A 22,732-nucleotide genomic window follows, 5' to 3' on the forward strand; every position below is an offset into this window, starting at 1 on the left:
TTTTGACATTTCTAGCTTAGAAAGGATTGTGTTTTTTAATTGTTTTGCATAGTTATGATGTTGGCAACTGACAGCAATGTGTTTAATGCTTAATAGAGTCATACAGCATGGAAACAGGCCCTTTGGCCCAACTGGTCCATGCCAACCAAGATTTCATTCTAAGCCAGTCCCATTTTCCCCTGTTTTGTCCATATGTCAACCTTTGCGATCCACGTACCTGTCCAAGTGTCTGTTAAATGCTAAACTGCCTGGTGGAACACTTTAGCAAGCCACTAGGATTTGGGGCTAAATAGGGATAGGTAATAAATGCTGACTTCGCTAATGTCCGCAGCTTGTGAAAGAATTAAAGAAAAACCTAACCTGATAATATGTGAGGAGAGAAGTCAAATCATCTCATTAAACGGGAGAGAATTGCTTTGGGAGCTGGCAAGTGAAATATAAAAAAAAGTGTTTGAAATGCACAGCGGGGTGAGGCAGCAGGTTCAGGCAGAGAAATGATGCTTCAGATAAATGTACGCCCATCTGAACTGGAAAAATTCATGTATCAGTATCAAAAACACAATGCTGGAAACACTCAGGTCAGGCAGCATTTGTGGAAAGCAAGACAGTCAAATTGGTAAATTGGTTTATTATTGTCACATGTACTGAGGTACAGTGGAGAACTTGTATACTGTCCATACAGATCAATTCATTACACAGTGCATTGAGGTAGTTCAAGGTAAAACAATAACAGAATGCAGAATAAAGTGTCACAGCTACAGAGAAAGTGCAGTGCAGGTAGACAATAAGGTGCAAGCTCATAACGAGGTAGATTGTGAGGTCAAGAGTCCATTTTATCGTATTAGGGAACTGTTCAATAGTCTTATAACAGCAGGACAGAAGGTGTTCTTGAGCCTGGTGGTACGTGCTTTCACGCTTTTGTATCTTCTGTCTGATGGGAGGGGGGAGAAGAGAGAATGTCCGGGGTGGGAGGGGTCTTTGATTATGTTGGCTGCTTTACCGAGGCAGCAAGAAGTGTAGACAGAGTCCATGGAGGGGAGGCTGGTTTCCGTGATGTGCTGAGCTGTGTCCACAACTCTCCACAGTTTCTTGCGGTCACGGGCAGAGCAGTTGCCATATCTGGATAGGATGTTTTCTATGGTACATCGATAAAAATTGGTGAGGGTCGGAGGGGACATGCTAAATTTCTTTAGCCTCATGTTTGAGGTCTACAACAGACTTCAAGCAAACTAGGAGACTGGAAGGAGTGGAAGGAAGAGATCAATGGGGAAGATGCATCTTGACAGGTGCTTGAATGAACAAGGCATAGCGGGATATGAACTTGGTGTGAAGAAGGCGTATGGCATGCTTGCCTTCGTTGGTTGGGGCAATGACTATATGAGTCAGGAAGTCGCATTGCTACTATATAAAACTTTGTTTAAGCTGCACTTGGAGCATTGTGTGCAGTTCTGGTCGTCCTATTACCAGAAGGAGGTAGAGGCTTTGCAATGAGTACAGAAGAGGTTCACCAGGATGCTGCCTGGATTCGAGGGCATGTGCTATGAGGAGAGGTTGGACAAACTTGGGTTGTTTTCTCTGGAGCATCAGAGGCTGAGGGGAGACCTGATAGAAGTTTATAAAATTATGAGAGACACAGATAGGGTGGACAGAATCTTTTTCCCTGTGTAGAAATATCAAAAACTAGAGGAGATGCATTTAAGGTGCATGGGGGAAAGTTTAAAGGGGATTTGTGGGGCAAGTTTTTTTTACACAGTGAGTGGTGGGTGCCTTGAACATGCTGTCAGGGGTGGTGGATGCAGATACGATAGTGGTGTTTAAGAGGCTTTTAGATAGGAACATGAACAGGCTGGGAACGGAGGGATATGGACCATGTGCAGGCAGAAGAGATTTAGTTTAAGTTGGGATCGTATCTGGCACAGACATTGTGGGCCGAAGGGCCTGTTCCTGTGCTGTACTGTTCAATGTTCTATGCAGGCAAGTGGGATTAGTATCGACAGGCATGAAGGCTGGCATAGACGTGGTGGACCGAAGGGCCTGTTTCTCTGCTGTACAACTCTGCAAGACTGTAAGATTGGTGATGGGCTGGAAGGAAAGCGAATTTCAATGATAAAAGGGGTGACGGTGCAAGGCACAATGGGAAAAGTAAAGGCTGAGTTTAAAAGGAGCAGATGTTCATGATGTGAAATTGTTGGACTCAGGATGGACTTTGTTGAAAGATGAGGTGCAGTGAGGACCAGGTCAGAGGTGAACTTGTCACACTGGGTGGAGGGGCCCCCATCTCTGCTGTAAAACCTATGACTTCGCCTCCACGTGGAATTTCATTGGAAGCTTTGGATCAGTGTTTTGTGTAAAAGAGTCCATGAAGTAGAACTTCAGGTAAATGCGCCATGTTACTACGGAGCGGTGTGGGCGTCTGGGGCAGCCCCAGAAACAAGGAAATGTGCTTTGCAGTCGTGGACCCACTCTATGTGGAACAGGCCCTTGAGGTAACAATGGGAACATCTCAGAGGGTCGAAAGAGGCCACTCAGCCCATCATGCCTGTTCCAGAGATCACAGATTAGTCTCATTGACCTCCTTGTTCATTGCTTTGCAAATTGGTCCTTTTCAAGTATTTCCTTTTGAAAATGATTTTCATTGAATCTCCTTCCACTGTCCTCTCAGGTTGTGATCTCCCTATCATCATAATTCACTGATGCCTTCTGGTGCTACAACGCCCTTAGAAGTACCCTTTTGAGGTGCTGTCAAACTCTCTCAAATGTGTGGAGACACACGAGACTGCAAATGCCGGAATCCGAAGCAGAAAACAAAATGCTGGAGGAACTCAGCGGGTCAGGCAGCATCTGTGGAGGGAAATGGACAGCTGATGTTTGGGGACTTCATCAAACATGTGCTTCATTGCCATCATGTTATGTCCTGGGTAGAAATAGCGTGTTGGTGTGGAAATTCCATGTATGTATAAAGTGCCACATCCTGTGTGCAGTTATTTTTAATTACAGTCCTGCAAAAATAGTAAAATGCACAATAATTATCTGTATAACATGGGTTCTGACAAAATATCCTTTTAATATGAAAAATTGGTATTTTATTGATAAGTTTACACTTGGGGAGGTAGGTGAGGTGGTTCCAATCCATGCTCATTCTGAAAAACATTCATTTTATTAACTCTGAAATGAGGAACACAGTCCTAGGTTTAAAACAGATCTTACTTCAAAAGAATAAAGCTGGAATCTTGCTTTTGAATTTAATCAGGGACTTTGGGGAGGGGTTGAGTTGGGTAGGGTAGCTGGCAGAGCTGTTTTTTGCCCTCAAAATGTCTGAAACAGCGCATGTTTGAATGCAAGTTGTAAACATAAACAATCACTGTTATTGTATTGTAAGTTTTATCATATAACTACCTTACCTACGTTTGATATGCATTCAAAAATCTGTCTACATTCAACTGAAGTCCGGAAGGTGATAAACATCTGCAGTCACTTGTGTCTCCAACTGTAGCTGTTGACCACTGAAGAGATGGCCTTATCAGTTTCCAAACCAGCAGCTCTGTGAGCCAGCAACTGCGGTACTTGTCATTACTATTGAGAGAGAAACATCCCATAGGAATGCATGTCCAGTTATAACATTGGGATTCAAAGGGAAAAAAAGGGTTTTGTGTTATGGAAAATCGTGACACGGGTGGTTTTCTAGGAACACATTCCCTCCCTAATGCAAAGGCCGCTTATACATGCTGCCAGGTAACGTGTAGCTCTGCACTGATGGCCTGTCCTTATGAGAAACCCCACACCAACAGTACTAATGTAATTGTATAACAACTGAAGAGGAAACATGTTTGAAGCCACCATTTCTTGAAGCTCACAGGCAGGTGTTTTTTGGTCAGGAAACAAAACCCTTTGACTTTGGTCAGGGGCACAATCTTAGATCCCCGCTCACTCCCTCCATTTTTGTCCTGGTAACTATCTGATCCTGCAGACAGGCTGCTTGTAACCTTGGTCTTGTCCTTCCGGCAACATGTCCATGCCCACACTGTGACTACATCTTTCTTCACTGGTCTCGCTTCACCTGCTGCAGAGACCCTCATCTGTGCCTTTGTTGCCTCTGGACTTGACAGTTGCAATGGGTTATTGGTCAGTCTCCTTCATTCTCCTGCCTATGATCTTGAGGTCACTTCGAACATTGCACCTGTGTCCTAACTCCCATCATCTGATTCACCCACTGGCTTTTGGCTTCTTCTTAAATAGCACCCTGATTTTACAATTCTTAGTCATGTGTTTAAACCCTTCCAAGTCCTGCCCTTCCCTTTCTCTGTGGTCACCTCTAGGCTTAAAACCCTGTGTTGTCCGAATCTGGCTTTGTGATCACCCCAGCATTTCCGTCTCTCCCACCACCTGACAGGCTCTAAGCCTCTCCAGCTCACTTTCTGCCAGTGAGATGTTCCATGGAGTTTGGCAGCGAGACCAATCATTTGTCCTAATATCTCCTCGTGTGCTCCAATGTCAGCTGTTGCCTGGCAACCTGCTAGTTATTTGCTTGAAACTTTTTTGCGACGTTGAAGGTCTTCCAGGAAAACCAGTTGTTGCTGATGATCTGATCTGTGAAATGTGTTGACCTTAAATAAAAGCAGAAAATCCTGGAAATACCAGCAAGTCTGATGGTATCTGATGTAAGACACCTGGATAAAAACATGGATAGGAAAGGTTTAGAGGGATATGGGCCAAGTGTGGGCAGACGGGACGAGCTTAGATGGTTACCTTAGTCGGCATGGACCAGTTGGGCTGAAGGGCCTTTTTCCGTGACTTATAACTCTATGACTCTAGCCTCTGGAGAGAGAAATGGAATTAACGTTTCAGGCCAATGGGTCATATCACACAGAAACGGGCCCTTCGGCCTATCAGGTTTATGCCATTGGTTTTGCCCATCTACACCAATCCCATTTGCCTACATTAGGTCAACATTCTTCCATACCTTGTTGTCTGTCTAAATGCCTCTTAAACGTAGTAATTGAGTCTGATTGCATCACCTCCCTGCTTTGATCAGAGCTGGGAAAAAATTAGAAATCCGACAAGTTTTGATTTACGGAGGGAGGGTCAGGAGAGCAAAAGGATTGGTCTGTGATGTGGGTGGGAACCAGGGGAGGTGAAGCCAGTGGATTTCAGGTTAGGAAGCAACTGAAACACTCAAACTCGGTCATAAACCCAGCACCTGTGAAATGTTGCAGTATGTGCCAGCCACCTATCCTTGTAGTTCCAGTCAGACTGATACCTTATGTTATATCAATTCAGAGGATTGACATTATCGCATGATTGGAGTCCCGGGAATATGACTCAACACACTGTAATGAGGTTTAATCCTCACAGAAGACGTTTCTACACCCCTTGAATTACTTAATGTAGTTTGTATCCTGAAGGCAAATGGATTGTTCAGTGTTGGTGGCTGTTCATTTGTTTTCTTCATGCACTTCTCAAGCCCCAGTCCTCACCACGGTTGATGTGTGGAATGCAAGTAGTGACTGAAAACTTATAAAATTGCAGTAAGTGGACTTTCCGTAGTACGGGCCACACCCTACTCCTGCAACAGTAAATGTTGAAGATCCTGCAGCCAAAACTTTTGGGGAGAGCAAGCCATTGACGGTCCTGTTGTGTGGTTGCTTGCCTTCGAGTCTGCAGAATGTCTTTGGAAATAGCAAAGAAACTAAATTGTTTGGCATCATTTCAGGCACTAGCTGCCACACACAGCTATTAAACATATTACTGCCTTTTCTGTCAGTTTGTGTTGCTGAGACCGAGACAGTGGTGCAAGACTTGTACCGAGACTTGTACCGAGACAGTGGTGCAAAATGCACGTTATAACAGCAACACCACTTGTGCTCTTGCCTCTGAACTTCAGACCCACTGAAATCAATTGAATACATTTCAGCAGCAGATTACACTGCATTGCTGTAATGGTTAGCACCAGCAACCCAGGTTCAGTTCCGCCGCTGTCTGTAAGGAGTTTGTACGTTCTCCTCGTGACTGCGTGGGTTTCCTCCGGGTGCTCCAGTTTCCTCCCGCATTCCAAAAAAGACGTGCGGGTTAGGAGCTGTGGGCATGCTATATTGGCACCAGAAGCGTGGCGACACTTGCAGGCTGCCACCAGCACATTCTCAGACTGTGTTGGTTGTTAAGGCAAAAAGACGCATTTCATTGCATCTTACATGTGACTAATAAATAAAATATATAGAATAATTTTCTATGAACCAGTGGGTGAATTTTAATCTTCAGATGAAGACCTAGCACAATAATTGAAGCAGTGTGATTTCAGTTTTTAAAGGGACTTAAAAGAATTTTTATGCTTTTGTTTTGACAGTAATGTATAGAAAAACATAAATGTTCACAGGACAGGACATGGTTAACTCTGGTCCCCAGGGCTTCCTCCATTAACGTATCAGCAGGTCCATCCATTACTTCCATTATTTATTTATCTTTCCCATAACTCATCATCTCAGCTGTTGCTCAGGGTGACCGCTATTAATATAGGTTAACCTTTCATTTTATTTTTAACAGCACACAAAATGCTGGAGGAACTCAGCAGGTCAGGTAGCATCTATGGAGGGAAATGGACAGTTGACATTTTGGGTCGAGACCCTTCATCGGTCTCACTGAACTCATTCTGACGTTGCTCCAGATTTCCAGCATCTGCAGTCTCTCTTGTGTCTCCATTTTGCTGCTCCACTGTGAAGTCCCTTTGAGCTATACCTACCTTGAAGAAATTTTCCTCCGGGCTTTGGGACTTCTGCGAGACCCTTTCTCAATGCTCCCCCTTTGTGATCTCTGCTGCTTCAGCTCTTGCTCCACCCCGTCCCCCACCTTTTTATACTGACTGTCTCCCCTTTTTCTTTCCAGTCCCGATGAAGGGTCTCGACCTGAAACATTCAACTGTCCATTTCCCTCCACAGATGCTGCCTGACCTGCTGAGCTCCTTCAGCACTTTGTGTGTTGCTCCAGATTCCAGCATCTGCAGTCTCATTTTGTTTTTAGTTGTTTTATTTTCCGTGTAGTTGTGAGATTGATTTAGTTTTGATGTTGCAGCTCGATTGCTGGTCCATATGATTTTGGGCCAGTCCAGTGAGTGTCAGTTCAGAAGTTGTGGGTGTGCTATGTTGGTGCCGGAAGCGTGGCGACACTTGCGGGCTGCCCCCCGAACACTCTACGCAAAAGGTGCATTTCACTGTGTGTTTTGATGTACATGTGACTAATAAAGATGTCTTGTCTTATCTTATAGTACGTGTGTTTCTCTCCAGGGAGGGCGAGAGAATTGTGAAGGTGGGGAGACTTCAGGCTGAGGCTGCAGGCCAGGGTTCAGTCTGCCCCCTCTGTGGATTTGTAAGGCTCCATGAGATTACTTCAAAGGAGAGCTGGGGCAATTGTCCCCAGAGTAAAACCAGAAAATACTGGAAGCACCCAGCCGGTTGGGCAGCAGCTATGGAAAGAGAAGCAGAGTTAATGGTTCAGGTCTGGGACTCTTCCAGCAGAACGAGGGAAGGGTCCTGGGCCTGAACCAGTGCTGGGTGTTTTTGGCATTTTCTGGTACAATTTCAGACTTCCAGCGTCTGCAGTTTTTGTTTTGATTTTCAGTTATCCCTGGAGCCATGCCTGAAAAGCAAGTCACCTGGTTGTCATCAGGGTCCAGCTTGTGGGAGCTTGCTGTGCGTAAATCTGCTGTCATGTTTCCCAAACAGCAGCAGTGAGTACACTTCAAGAGGACTTCATTGGCTGTAAAATAAAAAGCTCAGCAAGAAAATAAATGTGTGATGGGAATGTGTGTCTGCCTGTCTTTATGGTTTCATTAACACAATCCATAGGAATTCTACAGGCCTGAAAACTGCTCTATAAATACAGGGTTGTTTGTTGAATAGCTGAGGGCCAGGGGACGAGAGCGCATTCCACATGCTTGTCACAACTTGTACCGTGCTGTCACAACTGAAGTTCCCTGGTATTGTGTCCGCAAGTTTTATCTCCTGAGCCTATTTAGCAATGCATTGAACTGCAACAAGGAAAAGCCATTAGTGTTGCTTTTCATTAAGCGTTTTTCTGTTTAATGAGCCTGCTTCTAAATTAGTTGAATTACAAAAAGATCACTTGCTGGCTGTTTAGGAATGTATGAAATTGCTGTCAATGCAACATACATCTTCTAAATGTGTAAGCCTTCATAATTGGAGCAAAGTGATTGTTAGCAAATGTCTCGCTTAAGGGATGCAGATATCACATGGAAAACTGCAATTAGATTTTCTAAAGTGCTGCTAATTAATTCTTTTTATTTTCTTTTCCCTCTTGTGCTCAGCTGACAACAGGATGTTTCGAATAACCTTTTGTATTTTCCCATTCAATCATATTGGCAGCTGTTCCTCATCTCAGTCTAATAAAGTACACCTGCTCGTGTTCCAAGCATGCGTCCAACTTAGTCGAAAGAGTTTGGAGCTCGCAGTCCTCATGTCAGTGAAAGTGGCAAAGGTAGTGTGAACAGGAGGAGTATTTCCTCTCGGCAGGGAGAAGGGCACAGAGTTCAAGGAGTTGGTGGAAGGAAGGAAGGGGGAATGAGGCCAGATCTTTTCTTCCCACCTGAGGTGTAGTAGGGAGGTGGAATTTGCTGACACAAAGCATAAAGGGGCCAGAAATCCTTATTTAAACATCATCTTCCTCCCCTCACCTGGTTCCACCTACCCGGTCTCTCTCTCACCCCTCCTTCTCACTGACTGTCTTCCCTCTCCACTCCCAGTCCTGATGGCCGAAACGCCAGCCATCCCTTTACTTCCGCAGGGGCTGCCTGACCCGCTGAGTTCCTCCAGCAGTTTGTTTTTTTTGCTCCAGATTCCGGCATCTGCAGTCTCTTGTGTCTCTGCACTTAGGCATCCCTGAATGAAGAGCTGTGTTGTAATTTGGGTGGCTGTGGGGCAAAGGCTGGGAGAGTTGGATTAGTCTTTGTCGATGTTTCTTTACTCCTTTTACAGGCTTAGATGTGATGGGTTTTATTCTGGAGGCTAATTTCTATGATTCTGTATACTCAGGAAAATGCCTCTTTGTCTGCGTAAACTCCTGCCTGTTGTATGCATTTGTATGTGTGGGCGTGTCTTTGCTTGAACACATTCCACTGTTAGTCCGTATGTCTCTCACTGTTTATGCAGGGACTTGCATTTCTGTAGTACCTTTCCGCATGTCCTACAGGGATGTACTTTGGAAGCGCAGTGACATTGCAGCATTGTGAGAAATGTGACAGCCAATTTACACACAGAAAGATCTCAGCGATGCAATCATGTGCATGTTGATTGGGAGATGAGTATTGGCCAGACCAAGTGGGAAGAACTTCTGAAACAGTGGGATCTTTCGTGTCGTGCTGGGGGAGAGCAGAGTGGGCTTCAGTTTAATGCTTCGTCTGAAGGATGGCACCTTTGACAGTGCAGCACTTCCTCAGCACGACACTCTTCTGTGTAATTGTGTGTCTCTGCGTGCATCCATGTCTGTGCGTGCTTGTACACATTAGTGCTGGGAACTCGATCATGCAGCAGGGCGTGATGACCTGACCCAAGGCCAGCGAGACCAAGCTCTGTGTCAGGTGTGGGTTGGACGTGTGTTACGGTCCAGTGATTGGATCAGGTCAGTCCCATTCCAGCCTGGCTCAGCTCCATCCCCGCCTGGACGATTTGCTTCTAACACTGTGTCAGCTATTCTTGATCGCCGGTGACGTATAATAGTAATACAGCAGTCTTGTTTTAGCAAATTTTTCCAGATCATGTCAAGGTCAGAAAAATAAGCACGAGCTTGGGTCAGGTTTTTCACTTTATACTCAAACTGACCTTGAAGCTGGACCAGTTTCTGTTGTGCATACAAATCAGGCAGTCAGGAACCCATGGTCGTTCTGCCGCTGATCAGTTGCAATCGACAGAAAAGTCTCCAACCTGGGATTGGCATTGTGGGTCCACCCTCTGACCAACCAAGCCCACAGAGTGCTAGCAGTGGGCTTGGGTTCCCTGATGAACCGTCACATTGCCCATTCGTAGGCCTTGTGGCAAATGCAGTACTCGCTGCAGATTTCCCCTGACACTCATTCTCTCTCTCTCTCTCTCTCTCTCTCTCTCTCTCTCTCTCTCTCTCTCTCTCTCTCTCTCTCTCTCTCCCCCTCTCCCTCTCCCTCTCTCTCTCTCTCTCTCATTTTCCCTCTCTCCCTCTCTCCTTCTCCCTGTCAAATAACACTTGATTTCCTTCACAGGTGTTTGGAAGCCGTAGTGTTCATGCTTCTCTTTCTGGGGCTTCTCAAGGCTGCTGCCAGAGTGCTTGAGCCCCTGGACACAGGCTGATCTGACACCAGATAGTTTAAATGTCCTCGACTTGATGGTTGACCACTGCCGTCCTTCTACCCAGTTCTTAATTAAACTGTGACAGGTATGACTTTGGGTTGATGGACAGATTCCTGGCCAGCCATTAACCTGGAACATTTTCAGCATTCCTTAACAAGCCTTAACCAAAGGCCTGTCCTTTTGGAGTCATGACTATTTAATTATCAGGGTCAGTGGTTTCGTTAACTGCAGTCTTTCGTCTAACTGACTTACTTTTCCTTTCACGCTAACCTTCAACTGTGGTTTAAAAAAAATTGTTACCTTCCTTCCATTCCTCTGTGCTGTCGCGTTGTGTGCAGGGTGGGCAGGTGCGAGGAAATTGATGATTGCAGTTTGATGTTGTGTCTGCCCAATGTTGTGGCGAGTTTGATTCATCTCCAGAGTCCCACTTGTAATCCATCATTGTCCTGCTTTTTGTGTACAGTTGAGCCTTTTGACAGCAACAAAGAGAAAATGAAAATGATGGAAATTACCAGCAGGTTTGCAAAGGTGTGCCCAGCAACCTTCAAGGACTTTCTAAAACATTTGTGCGTCAAGGCTTTTGCACCCTTCAAGGCCATTTTGCTTTTTGTTGTTAATCTATGTCTTGACATCCTTTAATCAGCTTTGATTCCACACCCATGTTTTCCAAAAATCTACTCGCACACCTGAGCTGCTGCCTCACAACTCCAGCGACCCGGGTTCAATCCTGACCTCTGGTTCTGTCTGTGTGGAATTTGCACGTTCTCCCTGTGACCACATGGGTTTCCCCAGATGCTTCAGTTTCCTCCCACAACCCAGAGACATGCAGGTTGATAGGTTAATCAGCTGCTGGAAATTGCCCTTAGTGTGTAGGTGAGTGGTAGAATGTGGGAGAATTGATGGGAATTGAGGGAGAATGAAAAAAATGGGATTAATTTAGGATTAGTGTAAACTATTGTCACTTGTACCGAGGTCCAGTGAAAAACTTGTCTTGCAAACCGATCGTACAGGTCAATTCATTACACAGTGCAGTTACATTGAGTTAGTACAGAGTGCATTGAGGTAGTACAGGTAAAAACAGTAACAGTACAGAGTAAAGTGTCACAGCTACAGAAAAGGGCAGTGCAATAAGGTGCAAGGTCACAACAAGGTAGATCGTGAGGTCAGAGTCCATCTCATCGTATAAGGGAACCATTCAGTAGTCTTATCACAGTGGGGTAGAAGCTGTCCTTAAGCCTGGTGGTATGTGCCCTCAGGCTCCTGTATCTTCTACCTGATGGAAGAGGAGAGAAGAGAGAATGACCCGGGTGGGTGGGGTCTTTGACTATGCTGGCTGCTTCACCAAGGCAGCGAGCGGTAAAGACAGAGTCCAAGGAGGGGAGGCTGGTTTCCGTGACACACTGGGCTGTGTCCACAACTCTCTGCGGTTTCTTGCGGTCCTGGGCAGAGCAGTTGCCGTACCATGCCGTTAATGGTTGGCATAGACTCGGTGGGCCGAAGGGCCTGTTTCCTTGTTGCCTGACTAAATGACTCGTAGTCTTGATATTGTTCAGTTGACTGCCCTCCATTTCCCAGTATTTTGGGGCTGAAGGTTCAGGTTTCCTCAGCTGCCAGGATGCGGTTGTATGCTGGAAATGAAAAGCACCAGTCCCGGCTCCTGAGGTACAGGTACACTTGCTGAACTTGCTAAGTAAAGCAGCACAAATGAACAAAATAATGTTGTCATTCCCTGTGAAATTCATTTGCAATTGGACCTGGGTTTTTTCTTTTAATTCTTTTCCATTTAACCTTGACATGCACTCATTGTACACCCAAACTTGTCCCAATTTTCCCTTGAGAAGGTGTTGGTGAGCCATCTTCATGAACAGCTGCAGACTCTGTGCTGAAGGTGCTATTGGGTGGAGAGTTTCGGGGTTTAGACCAAGTGGCTGGGCAGATAAGGCGATATATTTCAAGTCAGGACGGTATGAGAGTTGCAGGGGACCTGCCAATGTGCGTGCTGCCCATGCCCTTCGAGGTGTTCAAGGTTACAGGGTTGGGAGAAAATCAAGGAAAAAACTGCAGATGCTGAAAATCTGAAACAGACAGAAAATGCTGGAAACACTCAGCAAGTCAGGCAGCATCTGTGGAAAGAAAAAGTTAGGACGTTAAACACTTCCATTTCCACTGATGCTGCCTGACCTGCTAAACATTTCCAACATTGCAGATTCCCAGCAGATACAGTTCCTTGAGAAGTGTTTCTCTCTCCACAGGTGCTGCCTGATCTGCTGAGTATTTCCAGCATTTTCTGATTTCATTTTGGGTTTGGAAGCTGTTACCAGAGGAGCCTTTTGCGAGTGCATTGGAAAAGTGGTACGCCGTCAATTACAGTGCACCAGTGGTGAAGGGAATGATGGTTGAGGTGTCAGTTTAGCCAGGTAGTGTTGAACATTCCATGAAACTGATGACTTGCATCTTCTAGGTGGTTGAAAGGTTACAGGAGTTGAGAAATGAATTGTTCCCCACAATATTCCCAACATGGCCTGTTCTTATAGCCGTGCGGTATTTGCATTTTTTGGTAATATATTCATTCATGGGATGTGGGCTTCGCAGGCTGAGCCAGCATTTAATTGCCCTTGAGAAGGTGGTGGTGAGCTGCCTTCTTGAACTGCTGCAATCCTGTTAAGATGTGTGGATTGTCAGTTAATGGTTCTAGTCTTGGGTAGCTCATAAGATATTGATGATGGGGAACTTGGTCATAAAAATAATAAATTAGAAATAAAAAATAAAATTTGAGCTCCTTGACCCTTTTGCTCCTCTACCTCATTCAGACTCTTAATTTTTGAAAGACTGCATGTTCCTCCCATTAAGCACACCACATTGCACTTCGCTGTATGGAAATTAATTTGCCAGATGCATAGTTGTTCTTCAATCTTTTTGTATCTCGTTGAAGTTCTCTTTTGGTATTAAATATACCCCTAGAATTAGGTGTCAGCTGCACATTTGAGATAGCCTTCCTGAGTTGATGATTTCCAACTCAAAATAATTTATACAAATAGTGAGGAGCAGCAGAATCAAACACCATGTCCCACACAATGCTGATGATGTGAGCATCAGGAGGAGGTGGTTAGACATGTTCTTGTTGGAGATGGTCATTGCCTGGCACTGGCACTTGCCATCATTGCCTGTGTGAATAACAGCAGTCCGAGGGTTCAAAGTACTCTTGTAGTGCGTGAAGGAAGTCCAAGAGTATGTGACAATGAAATAAATAGTTGTGGTATGTTCAGGTCAGGGTATTGCATCACTTGGAAATGGGAGTGTTTCTGTGTGCTAGAATTGGATTCGGTTTATTATTGTCACTTGTACCGAGGTACAATGAAAAGCTTGTTTTGCATACCGTTCATGCAGATCAATTCATTACAACAGTTCACTGAGGGAGTATCAGGTAAAACAATAACACCAAGGCAGCGAGAGGTATAGACCAAGTCCATGGAGGAAGACTTGATATGTCCTCCCGAAAGCCATATTTGAACTGGATAAAAAATATGAAATAGGGGAAGGTGGTTGAGATTGCCAACTGGAGATGTTCGTGAATTGGATTAGAGGATTTTAGCAGCCTTGTACAAGTTTAATCATAAAACAAGATGAACAAAATAAAACTACAAGGGTCTTGACTTGAAACGTCAACCATCCCTCTGCCTCCACACACCCGCTGAGTTCCTCCAGCATGTTTCTGCTCCAGATTCCAGAATCTGCAGTTTCTTGTGTCTGAACAATAATGGGTTCCATTTCTATAGTCTCTTTAACGTAGCAGCAACATCCCAAGGTACTTCAAAGGAGTTTCTTTAAACAGAGACACCAGAGGCCGCAGATGCTGGAATCTGGAACAACAGACGATCGGCTGGAGGGACTCAGCGGGTCAAGCAGCATCTGCGGGAGGAAAGGAACTGTCAACGTTTCAGGTTGAAACCCTTCATCAGGACCATTGGTCGACAACACCTTGTAGCTTCTTTAAGTATTAAAACTGACGCTGGTAAATGGGATATTAGAGGAGGTAACCAAAAACTTAGTCAAAAGAGGTAAATTTTAAAGTAAGTTCTGTTGTTCTTCAAGAGCAAAAGTCTACACACTGTTCTGATGGATTGTGTTACCTCACTAAACTCACTATGAACATCCAGCAGCTACACATCAATGCAACTACAAGGAAACGGTTAATTCCATATTTTGCTTTCGGGCATTTTAGCTTGATTGATAGGCAGGGGAGATGGGACATTGCTGTATTATTAAGTGCTCTGTAATGTTCTATTGCATTAATAATCTTGTCTAAGTCAAGTTCTTTGTGTGGAATCTTTTGCAGACTTCTGAACCTAATTAGTTTGATGCCTCTGTCTCACATTAATGTCTCTTGTCTTTGCATTTAGTCACGTTTAAGTCTGCAATTCTTTCATAGCCAAGTTTAGGTGCAGTAACATAGTGGTTAAGCTACTGGACGAGCTCCCAGAGCCTTATTCTACTGATGCCAAGACATGAGTTCGAATCCCACCTCCACAGCTTGGGAATTCCAGTAACTGAATACATCTGGAATACGAAGTGAACTGTAATGGCAACCATCAAACAACCAGATTGTTGGAACAATTCATCTAGCTCTCCGATGTGCTTCCGAGAATAACAACTGCCGTCCTTGCCAAGTCTGGCTAACGTGTGACTCCAGATCTAGTCATAGTTGTTCCCTGAAGTGCTCATTTCATTAATGTCTATCTTTACTTGTACACAACTTGAAAAGCATTTATCATTATGGACTGACTGTGTGGCCTGAATACCATAAGATATAGGAGCAGAATCAGGCCTTTCAGCCCATTGAGTCTACTCCACCATTCAATCATGGCTGATTTATTTTTCAACCCCATTCTCCTGCTTTCCCTGTTAACCCCTTTACCAATCAAGAACCTGTCAATGTCTGCCTTAAATATACCCAATGACTTGGCCTTCATGGCAATGAATTCCATAGGTTCATCACCCTCTGGCTGAAGAAATTCCTCCTCATCTCAACTTTAAAGGGATGTCCCTTTATTCTGAGGCTGTGCCCTCGGATCCTAGACTCTCCTACTGATGGAAACATCCTCTCCATGTCCACTCTATCCAGGCCTTTCAGTATCCGGTAGGTTTCAATGAGATCCCCAATGCATATGGAATACACAATGGATCTTTTTGTATAAGTAAGTGTGGAGTAGTGAAGGAAGCAGCCTCACTGGGTATCTCATTGTAATCAAATGCCAGGTTTACAAAGGCTTCCTAATGTAATAATCTGGAGCAGAAAGAACAACTTGCATATTTCTGACACTTTAAAACACTGAGATGTCCCAAGGCTCTTCATGAGAACGTTAACTGCATAGAATTGCATCGATTGCGACGAGGTATTTGGCTATTTAGGTGAGCTTCAAGGATAGTCCTAAAGTAAGAGACCAAGACCAGCCTCTCCTCCATTGACTCCGTTTAGACTTCCTGCTGCCTCAGGAAAGCAGCCAACGTAAGCAAGGACCCCTCCCACCCCGGATGTTCTGTCTTCTCCGCTCTTCCACTGGGCAGAAGACGCACACCATCAGGCTCAGGGACGGTTTCGATCCCACTGTCATTAGACTCTTGAACAGACCTCTTATACGATAAAGGTGAATTCATGATCTCTCAGTCTCCCTAATCGTGGCCCTTGCACTTTATATGTCTACCTGCACTGCACTTTCTCTGTAACTGTATCACTGTATTCTGCATTCTGTTATTGCTTTTCCCTTTGTACTACCTCGATGTACTGATGTTTGGAATGATCTGTCCAGATGGCACACAAAACAAAGTTTTTCACTGTATCTCGGTACACGTGACAATAGTAAGTCAATTACCATGAGGTTTAGGAAAGGAATTTCAGAGGTTCCACTGGAATGTTTAAATTCAAAGATGACTAAGGGGTCAGAGTTAATTTGCATATGGTCACTTACAGTACGTGAGCATTGTTGGCCATGACGGTATTTGTTGTTCACTACTGACTGCCCTCAAAGATGGAAGCAAGGTGCCTCCAGATCCACTGCAGTACTGAGGAGGGAGTCCCAGGATGTAGATTCAATGACGGTGAAGGCGGTAAGTTTCCAAGTCAGGATGGTGGGAAACCTGCAGTGCCTACATCCCACACACCTACCTACCTTGTTCGTTGGTCTTGTTGGCAGAGGTGCGTCTGTGTAGCCTGGTGAGTCACTTCAGTGCATCTTCCAGATGCAGCAACTGTGCAGCAGTGGTGCAGGGAATGAATGTTTCCTACATCTCCTTCTGGGTGGCGCAGTAGTATAGCTGGTAGAGCTGCTGCCTTGCAGCATCAGAGACCCGGGTTCAATCCTAACCTCGGTTTATGTTTCCTTCTCGGGAGACCGCAGTCAGTGCGGGTTGTTAATAACATCTCTTCTCGCTGACTATCAACACAGGGGCACCTCAAGGATGTGTGCTCAGCCCACTGCTCTACTCTGCATTCATGACCTTTGGCTAAGCACAACTCAAACGCCACCTATAAATTCGCCGATGACACCACTGTTGGCAGAATCTCAGATGGCGATGAGGAGACGTACAGGAGTGAGATAGATCGGCTGGTTGAGTGGTGTTGCAACGACAACCTCGCACTCAACGTCAGCAAGACTAAGGAACTGATTGTGGACTTCAGGAAGGGGAACTTGGGAGAACACACACCAGTCCTCGTTGAGGGCTGAGCAGTGGAAAGGGTGAGCAGCTTCAAGGTCCTGGGCGTCAACATCTCAGAGGATCTATCTTGGGCCCAACACATTGATGCAATCACGAAGAAGGCACACCAGCAGTGGTGCCTCAAGACAGCAGCATCCATCATTAAGGACCCTCACCATCTGGGACATGGCCACTTTTTGTTACTACCATCGGGGAGGAGGTGCAGGAGCCTGAAGACCGATGATTCAGGAACAATTTCTCCTCCTCCGCCATCAGATTTCTGAACGATCCATGAGCCCATGAACACTACGTCATTATTCCTTTTTTTACACTATTTATTTATTTTTATAATTTATAGATTTTTTTTTACATCTTGCACTGCTGCTGCAAACAACAAATTTCACGTCATTATGTCAGTGATAATAAATCTGATTCTGTGTGGTTTGGTACATTCTCACCGTGACCCTGTGTGCTTCTGCTGGGTGCTCTGGTTTCCTCCAGCATCCCAAAGACGTGTGGGTTGCTTGCATAATTGGCTGCTGTAAGTTGCTTCTGGTATGTGGGTGAGTGGTAGAATCTGGAGGGAGTTGGTGGGAGTGTGGGGAGAATAAAACATGGGAATAATTGGCCTTCATTAGTTGGGGTGTTGAGTTCAAGAGCCGCGAGGTGATGTTGCAGCTCTATAGAACTCTGGTTAGACCACACTTGGAGTATTGTGTTCAGTTTTGGTCGCCTCATTATAGGAAGGATGTGGAAGCTTTAGAGAGGGCGCAGAGGAGATTTACCAGGATGTTGCCTGGATTGGAGAGCATGTCTTATGAGGATAAGTTGAGTGAACTAGGGTTTTTCTCTTTGGAGAGGTAGACGATGAGAGTTGACTTGATAGAGGTGTACAAGATGATAAGAGGCATAGATCGAGTGAACAGTCAGAGACTTTATCCCAGGGCAAAAATGGCTAACACGAGGGGGCATAATTTAAGGTGATTGGAGGAAGATATAAGGGGGATGTCAGAGGTAAGTTTTTTACACAGAGAGTGGTGGCTACGTGTAACGCACTGCCAGCAGAGGTTGTGGGGGCAGATACATTAAGGACATTTAAGAGACTCTTAGATAACCACATGAATGATGGAAAAATGGAGGGCTATGTGGGAGGGAGGGGTTAGATAGATCTTAGAGCAGGATAAAATGTCGGCACAACATTGTGGGCCGAAGGGCCTGCACTGTGCTATAGTGTTCTATGTTCTATAACGTAGGACTAGTGTAAATGGGTGGTTGATGGTCAGCGCGGACTTGGTGGGAGAAGGGTCTGTTTCAGTGCTGTGTCTCTCTATGACTATCACTACCACAATAGTGACCTCTTTGCCAAGGTGTTCATTGGCTGTAAAACACTCTAAAACATTCTGAAAGGGATGATAAAGATGCTGTGGAAACACATCTCTAATGTTTGTTTTCTTTTTGTATGTTGGAAATGGTCCAAGGACTGATTGGCCTTCTTCCTCTGTATTCCACATGAATTGAAGATTAGCACATCAAATTTGTTTTTTTTTCCCCACTTGAGTCCCATAACCATAATTTCCAACAGACAGTTGGATGTTTAGATGCTTTGCTGCCGACAGTAACAAGCTGATCTTTGCTTGCAGATTCACTCCTTGTGCTTTTTGATGCTTGAAGTGATGGTTTGTCTGCTCAGGCTGAGCAGCTGAAAGCAGCATGTGGGAATAAAGCCCCAGCGTGTGATGGAATTTGCTTCTCAAGCATCAAAGATACAAACTCACTTTGAGAGATAACAAAGTACCGGCTCCTGTGTAGCACGGAGGATGGAGAAATCCCTTCCTACCCGCCAACCATTCTCTTGGGTTTGATCCAGTCCTGCACACCATTCTGGTACGGCTCAAGTGGCTGTTTACAGTTGCAAAATGACTCATAATAACACTGGAAGGATTAAAATTCAGTTCCATAGGGTCTACAGTGCAGGTACAGGCCATTTGGCACACCTTACCCTTACAGGAGTATATCCTCTCACCTCTCCACCTATTCCTGCTACCACATCCTTCTATTTCACCCTCCCTTCCTAGCTCACCCGGCTTCTCCAGGTGTTTTCCTCAACTAAGCCCTCTTACCGCAAGTACCAAATTTTTCCTGCTCCTTGGGTAAAGGTGTTTCTCTGGCATTCTCTATTGGATTTAATAGTGGCTATTCCATAACTATGGTCTTCTCCACAAGGGAAAATACTTGCTCCACATCTAGCCTTTCATTTGGTTAGGGTTCCCTCTCAGATTTCCCCTCTACTTTCTCTGTTCTTGAGACAAGTCTTTCCCAGTGGTTATAACCTTTTGGTTCTGGTGCCTGGTGAACCTACTCACTGCACCTGTGGCTGATTTTGCTTGCCCTGGGGAATGGAGAGAAACACTTCCATGGACAGTGCAGAAACATGGATAACTCCAAAGGCTTAGAGTTCGCCCCAGTGCCGTGGACAGGCTGTAGTTCCTGGCCAGAGGACTAGACTTGAGAGGGACTTTGCCCAGATTTGGAGGAGGATCTTTGGGTGTTGGTTTTCAAGCTTGCCTTGATGTCGGTGAGTGGCGGATGTGACTGTTGCCGGTCAAGGGAACATGATTAACTCACAGCCACAAATCAGTTCTTTTCACAATATAGGAACTGTAACTATTCACGATCCAGTGGTGTAAGTAATGCTGATATCTGGATTTAACATCACTGCTCTGAATTACAGTTCCAACAACTGGAAATTCACCCCAGTATTTGGTTTGTTTCCTGATTGCCCAAGTAACCTGCATTGCTGCTCTTTAATGATATTTGTAGCTCTCTCCCTCACTAATCTGTCTGCTCTTTTAACCTGTTGCGTGTAAGGACTTAAGAAAATAGGAGCAGGAGTAGGCCACTCGGCCCCTCAAACCTGCCCTGCTATCCAAGATGATCATGACTGATCTGCCTCAGGCCGCGACTCCTCTTCTGAGCCTGTTTCCGCGTAGCCCTTAATTCCCCCATCTTTCAAAAACTTATTGACCTCCCTTTTACGTACCCCTAACGATCCAGCCTCCAAAATCTCCTGGGGTAGAGAATTCCAGAGATTCATCCCGCTCTGCTGGAAGAATCCTCGGAGAGACTGGAATTATCCATGAGCTAGTTATCTCCTTCTTCATATAGAGTGGCACCACATCAAACACTATACTGAAATTTATTTACTAAATAAACATCAATTCTGCAAGTTAATTAATGTCTTCCTAAAATGGGACACCATATTCACCATGCTGTGGTGTTCTACACTAGAGTTCTGTTATATAGGAAGATGTCTGACTCATTAGATTTGTGTGTTGGGAGCACTTGGTGATGTGATGTGTGAAATTCAGATAGGTTCAATTTCACATCCTGATTGGCTGAATAAGTATTTCAGAACCTTTTATTTAGTCTCCTTGATTCAGTGGGGAGTTGGAGATTTATTCCCCAGCCACCATTCACATATTTTGTTTTACCTTAATTATGTGGAAAACTGGAAGTTAATAGTGTAGTGATGCAGTAGCTACAAATGCAAACCTGTGTTTCATTTAGTCTTTGTTAAACTACCTGGTTGAAGAGCTTACAGGTGCCGACTGCCTCTGTTTACAGATGAGGAGAGACGTACTGAAGACTCAGTGCCAATGGAAGCATCTTCCTCAGACTGGAGTGCCAACATCCTAGGAAATGTGACAGCCATTTTATGTACAGCAAGCTCCCATAATGATCCATTTCTTAATCCTGTTGGTTGAAGGAAAAGTAATTGGCCAGGGCACCTCCTGAGAGAGCAATAGGAGTCGTGGTTAAACGTTGATTGAAAGGTGGCCTTGATATATCATGAAGGGAGCATGAAAGGCTCCATATAAATGTAAACTCTACCTAGAACCATAGAACACTACAGCACAGGAAACAGGCCATTCGGCCCTTCTAGTCTGTGCCGAAACGTTATTCCGCTAGTCCCATTTACCTGCACCCTGTCCATAACCCTCCAGACCTCTCCCATCCATGTATCTATCCAATTTATTCTTAAAACTCAAGTGAGCCCACAATTACCACGTCAGGTGGCAGCCCGTTCCACACTCCCACCACTCTTTGAGTGAAGAAGTTCCCCCTAATGTTCCCACTAAACTTTTCCCCTTTCACCCTAAAGCCATGTCCTCTCGTACTTATCTCTCCTAATCTAGGTGGAAAGAGCCTACTCGCATTAACTCTGTCTATACCCCTCATAACTTTGTAAACCTCTATCAAATCTCCCCTCATTCTTCTGCGCTCCAAGGAATAAAGTCCTAACCTGTTCAATCTTTCCCCGTAACGCAACTCCTGAATTCCCGGCAACATTCTAGTTGTTTTTACTTTAGTCATCTTCAGTGAGGAAGGGGAATGAAAAGAGGTCGTGTGCATCATTTTGAATAGTGCTTTAAGACAGATTTTCATTCAACTGAAACTTTGAAAATCAGATAGCAGGGACCCTTACTGCAAGGATATGGCTATCATCTCCTAATTTTCACTTTTCCTCGACTTGTATTATTGTTTCTCTTTTGTTCATCCCTCCTAATTTTTTACTTTTGTATCTCAGTGTGAAACGTTGTTTGGTAATTATTCCTGTGACGTAGCTTGTGACTGGGCAGGAGGCTGTAGGAATGAGCTATGCATGCATCTTTGTTAACAAGTGAGCATTTTATCCACAATATATTGCCGAAAGAATGTCTCATCTCTGTTGAATGAGGGAGTGGGGAGAGAAGCTGTTATATCAGCCTCATTCTAAGGAGGATGGACGTGTTCTTGGAGGTTTTGTCACATGACTTCCTGCCTATTGGTCCACCAGTAGGGACACTGCCTTTCCAGTGGCTATTTGAAAAGCATCCAATCACCTTGTTACATAGTTAGATTCATCTTGACTGTCAATCAAGATGATTTTTTATCACCCCTCATCTTCTAACGTTCTTACAGCTGATGCATGTTCACAGTGGCCCTGCGTTCCTGGAGAGTAACCTTTAATTCCTGTAGAGTGTGCAACCTCAGGTGTACAGTATGGAGATACGTCTTGTGGTACACTTAACGCCTCATACATCATGATCCTTCTTGGTTTCACCACAGTTGAAACTACTTTCCAATAAAATCTAGAGAATGTTCTGGGCATTCAGAGGGAGCCAAAAGTGGTTAGGTGTGGTGAAAGGTGGCTCATGATGGGAGTAATCCTGGGCAATTTAAACACCATGTGTATGTTGGTGTTTCCCAAACATTGAGTTGCAATGTATTACTCTGTGATGTTTTTTGAAGTGTTTCAAGCTTTGAGATCTAGGCTGCAAGTTTTCCCTGTGTACTCTTTGTAATGTGAGCAGCTGTCAGTCAGGTGGAGAGTTTGCTGGCGAGGTTTTGAGAAAGGCAGATTGCCAAAATTGAAGGGGATAAACTGGGGGAGTGACTTACACACCAGATTTTACGGTAATATAGGCAGCTCTTCAGAGGTAAATTTAAGGTCACCTGAACCTAAGGATTGTTGCAACCTATTGCTCCCTTACACAAGGCATTCCGTCTTCGCATTGAATTCCCATTTTCTCATGGTGATCGTTGGTATTGTCTGCAACAGAACAGTTCTGTGGAGCTTTGCAATCCATCTTTCTCTGCCAGATTCTGCCTTTGCCTCACTGAATGTTGCCAACCAACTGAGAGACTCAGAGAATGGCTGTTAAATGAAGGTT

At 44.7% G+C, this 22,732-nt stretch overlaps 1 protein-coding gene across 6 annotated transcripts in view; it reads left to right on the forward strand.

Annotated features, from left to right (window-relative positions):
* Positions 1-22,732, forward strand: part of ndst2a (N-deacetylase/N-sulfotransferase (heparan glucosaminyl) 2a) — a 432,751-nt gene that overhangs the window by 163,580 nt on the left and 246,439 nt on the right. The window contains exon 1 of one of the 6 annotated variants that reach the window (XM_052041764.1): positions 14,242-14,266. The exons of the other annotated variants lie outside the window; for them this stretch is intronic. The gene's annotated coding sequence lies outside the window, so the exon portion shown is untranslated. Of the gene's footprint in view, positions 1-14,241; positions 14,267-22,732 lie in introns of those variants that run through there. 6 annotated transcript variants of the gene reach the window in all.

The sequence above is a fragment of the Pristis pectinata genome, chromosome 30 (genome assembly GCF_009764475.1).
Source record: "Pristis pectinata isolate sPriPec2 chromosome 30, sPriPec2.1.pri, whole genome shotgun sequence".
NCBI lineage: Eukaryota > Metazoa > Chordata > Chondrichthyes > Rhinopristiformes > Pristidae > Pristis > Pristis pectinata.